Below are 4,816 nucleotides of genomic sequence, written 5' to 3'. Positions count from 1 at the left end.
CAGATCATACCTTGTTCTTAAGGTTTTTTTTATTCTTGCTTCACTGGTCTACTAGTTTATGTTGATGACATTCTGCTCTATGGTACCTCCCTAGATGAATTTGGATCTATCAAGAAACAATTGCATAAGGTATTTGGGGTTAAAGACCTTGGGATTCTAAAATAATTTTTGGGCATGGAAATTGCGCACTCTTCACAAGGAATTTATGTTTCTCAAAGGAAATATTACCTTAATCTCTTAGAAGACACCTCTCTGACTAACTGCAAACCAGCCTCCACCTCTTTGAATCTAGGAAATAAACTTGCAGTACTATGGAAGACTAGTTGGAAGACTACTCTATTTAACAATGACACGGTCTAATATCACTTTTGCTACTCAACAGATCAGCCAATACCTTAATTGTCCCACTCAAACACACCACCAAGCTACCATTAGAATTCTTCGATACCTACAGAATGCACTAGGGCCTAGGTTTATTTTTTCCTAGAAATAATATCCTGCAACTTCGTGGTTTTGTTGATGCTGATTGGGGAGGATGCCTAGGTTTCTTTGGTACCTCCCTACAGTTACCCATTCCTTTGCAGAAGCTGAGTATAGGGCCCTTTCCACTACAACTTGTGAATTAGAATGGCTCCACTACCTACTTCAAGACCTTCAAATATCTCCATCCAAGTCCCGTGTTTTGTTCAGTGATAATCAAAAATTTGAGAATAACCAAGAACCTGCAAAGCACATAGTATTGAACCACTGTTGACTAGCTTGCTTCAACCTGTAGAGAGATTTCTTTAATAGATAGACCTGGCTAGGATTTGAAGTCGAGAGACCTTGCTGTAAAGTCATACAGATTTGTTCTTCTAGATTTGCATGTAAGAAAGGGTTATCTACATCTAATTGGTGTAAAAATTAATTTTTGGAGGAGTCCAATGCCAACACAACTCTCAGAGTGGTCATCTTTGCTACGGAAAAAAAGTATCCATGAAGTCAATCCCTTTTATTTGAGTGTAACCCTTCACAACCAGCCTTGCTTTGTATCGTTCTACTGCCCGCCGTCTCATCCACCAGTTTTTAGTTTTTAGCTCTTAACTCCTCTATGGTTGCCAAATTCTCCAATTCATTGTCCTTCATCCTAAGCGCATCCAAAGCATTCTTGTCATCAAGCTTCTCATCCTCAAACACACTAGTTCTATTCCTGAGCTCAACTAAAACATTGCTATCATCTACCCATTTCTTGTTCAACTCCTTCAGCTCAAAATTCTCATGTTCTAATGGAAAGTTTTTATTCCTTAACTCATCAATAATGTTTTTATCAACTAAGCAATTTCTCTTAACATCCTTCAAAAACTTCATATAATCAAAAGTGCATAACTTTGACAAAATTTCATAAATGCTCATCTCTTTGTAGTTTCTTCTATGGGTGAATCCTAGTGGGAACCCACTCCTTCAGCTCAAAATTCTCACGTTCTAATATAAAGTTCTTATTCCTCTGCTCATCAATAATGTTTTCATCAACTAAGCCATTTCTCTTAACATCCTTCAACAACTTCTCATAATCTAAAAGAAATAAAAAAAGAACACGTGTTAGTAAAACACTTCTTCAACAAGTCAGATATTCTAGATAGCATTTCATTGTTGCACAAGGTATAGTTGAAGAATTAGCAATTGCAATTCTCATTGGTGTTTGTGGGAAACAAAAATGGGGAATAAAAAGGGCAACGAAAAAGGCAACAAAAATAGGCACAAGATTGAGCAATTTGAATGGGGAACATTCGTGGGCAATGAGAATGGGGAATGAAAATAAGTATCGAGATTGAGCAATTTGAATGGCGAACCATAGTAGGTAACGTGAATGGAGAATGAAAACAGGTAACTTAAATGAACAATGAGATTGGGCAATTTCTACAGTGCCACATGCCTGCACTTCTCATCCACCAATTTTCATTTTTCAGCTCTTAACTCTTCTATGATTGTCAAATTCTCCAATTCATTTTCCTTCATCCTAAGTGCATCAAAAGCATTCTTGTCATCAACCTTCTCATCCTCAAACACACTAATTCTATTCCTGAGCTCAACCAAAACATTACTATCATCTACCAATTTCTTGTTCAACTCCTTCAGCCCAAAATTTTCTCACATTCTAATGCAAAGTTTTTATTCCCCAGTTCATCAAAAATGTTTTTATTAATTAAGTCATTTCTCTTAAAATCCTTCAACAACTTCTTATAATCAAAAGCGCTTAACTTTGACGAAAATTTAAAAATTCTCATCTCTTTGTAGTTTCTTCTATAGGCGAATCATGGTGGGGACCTAGGTTCAATTTTGTGTTGAAAATCCATAAGAAACCTAGAAAGATGAAAATTTTGGGGGGAAAGGGACGAACAAGAAAATGAGTTTCGTAAAGTTATGTGCTTTTAATTGATGGCAATATGGGTATGAGGAAGAAAATTAGGGTTGTTCTGAAGCTAAATATGGAGTCTTCACTTTCTTGTTTCCACCAAAACATTACTATCATCTACCTATTTCTTGTTCAACTCTTTCAACTCAAAATTCTCACGTTCTAATACAAAGTTTTTATTCCCCAGCTCATCAATAATGTTTTTATCAACTAAGCCATTTCTCTTATCATCCTTCAACAACTTCTCATAATCAAAAGTCCATAACTTTGACAAAACCTCAAAAATGCTTATCTCTTTGTAGTTTCTTCTATGGGTGAATCCTGGTAAGGACCCACTCTTTTAGGTCAAAATTCTCACGTTCTAATGCAGAACTCTTATTCCTTAGCTCATCAATAATATTTTTATCAAATAAGTCATTTCTCTTAACATCCTTCAACAACTTCTCATAATCAAAAGCGCATAACTTTGATGAAACCTCGAAAATGCTCATCTCTTTGTAGTTTCTTCTGGGTGAATCTTGGTGGGGACCCAAGTTCAATTTTGTATTGAAAAGTTATGAGAAACCTAAAAAAATAAATAATTTGGGGGAAAAGGGACGAAGGAGAAAATGGGTTTTGTCAAAATTACGCGTTTTGATTGATGGCAATGTGGGTATGAGGAAGAAAAGAAGGGTTGTTCTGAAGCTGAATATGAGCCTTCACTTCAGTGTTTCCACCACAAGAGGCATAGTCATCTATACTCATCAAAAGTTTTGTATCATCTTCTAAATTCACAACATGCACATTCAATTCTTCAAACTTCCTCTCCAAAGAAATAAATATTGGCAATGAAAGTGGGCAGAAAAATGGTGAAGGAGATGATATGACAAGAAAATATGCCGTGCAATGGAATTTAAATTGCAAAATCAACAACTTGAATATATTTATATCCTTGCAAAGTAACAGGTTCCCCAGCATGATTTTCAAGAATGCTAGTGTGTTTGAGGATGAGAAAGTTGATGACAAGAATGCTTAGGATGAAGAACAATTCCTCAGCTCATCAATAATATTTTTATCAACTAAGTCATTTCTCTTAACATCATTTAAAAACTTCTCCTAATCAAAAAGAAATAAAAAAAATGAACACATGAGTTAGTAAAACGCTTTTTTAACAAGTAAGATCTTTTAGATAACATTTCATTATTACACAAGGTATAGTTGAAGAATTAGATATTGCAATTCTCATTGGTGTTTGTGGGAAACAAAAATAGGGAATAAATAGGGTAACAAAAAGGGGAACAAAAATAGGCACAAGATTGAGCAATAAATATTGGTAATGAGTGTGGGCAGAAAAATGGTGAAAGAGATGAAAGAGAAGTTGGCTTTAGAGAAGAAGGTAGAAAAATAGAATAGAGAGAACTCTAAAAATTTTAAGTAAAATAGATCAGAGTGAACCCTAAAAATTTTGCTCTTCAAAAGATTAGACTTCTACTCTTTTTCTCCATTACACTTCATAAGTGCACACCCACACCAAGATACTACCTTTTGGGCTTAACCTCTGTGAATAAAGAAATACTTAATAGCAAGCATCACGTAGTCGACTGCTGCTCCACAGCGGCATATTACCTAGGAAGAAAGGAAGAAAATATGTGATTTAGGATTTGGGCTCATGGATTTCCTCTTTGGACCAGGTCGAGTTAGTGGCCCAACTCAATTTTTTCTGCAAAAATGTCATTTTTCTACATTTTCCTTCACCTTTTTCCTACCCACTCTCATTGCCAATATTTATTTCTTGCCCATTCTCATTACTCATTTTATTGTTATGTACACTTGTCGTTCCCATTCTCATTGCCCATGTAAAAAAAATAGGGCCTTCCACTCACAGTTGCCAAAAATGATGTATTTTTCGACAAAAATGGTGAAGGAGAAGTTGGCTTTAGAGAAGAAGGAAGAAAAATAGAGCAGAGAACCTTAAAAATTTTACCCTTCAAAAAAGGAAAAGTTGGTTGCCTATTCTCACTGCCCATCTCTTGCCTATTCTCACTGCCCATCTCCTGCCTATTCTTACTGCCCATTTTAATGCCTATCTTTATTGCCCAATTATCATTCCTTATTTTCATTGTCCAACTAAACTAGCAGTATAAGGCTGTGACCACTTTGGCGAGTTCCTATGGTCAACAGCAATGCCGGAGGAGCCCAAATCGGTAAGTCATATTGTCGGTGAGATAGGAATCCTTGGTTGTTGCCATATGTGAGAAAGAAAAATATGTCTTTGGAGGGAGGAAGCTATTGTCGTTGCCGTTACTATCGGAGTGGTGGGAGTTACAAAGAAGAAATAATTGAAGGAAGTGAGGGGGTTTGAAAAATATTAATAACAACAAATCTCTACCAAGAAAAAAAAATGAAAAAATGAACACATGAGTAGTAAACTCATTTTTATTGCCC

Source organism: Abrus precatorius, unplaced genomic scaffold (assembly GCF_003935025.1).
Source record: "Abrus precatorius isolate BTA unplaced genomic scaffold, Abrus_2018 Scaffold4, whole genome shotgun sequence".
NCBI classification, from domain to species: Eukaryota; Viridiplantae; Streptophyta; class Magnoliopsida; order Fabales; family Fabaceae; genus Abrus; species Abrus precatorius.
This window is presented reverse-complemented; position numbering follows the sequence as displayed.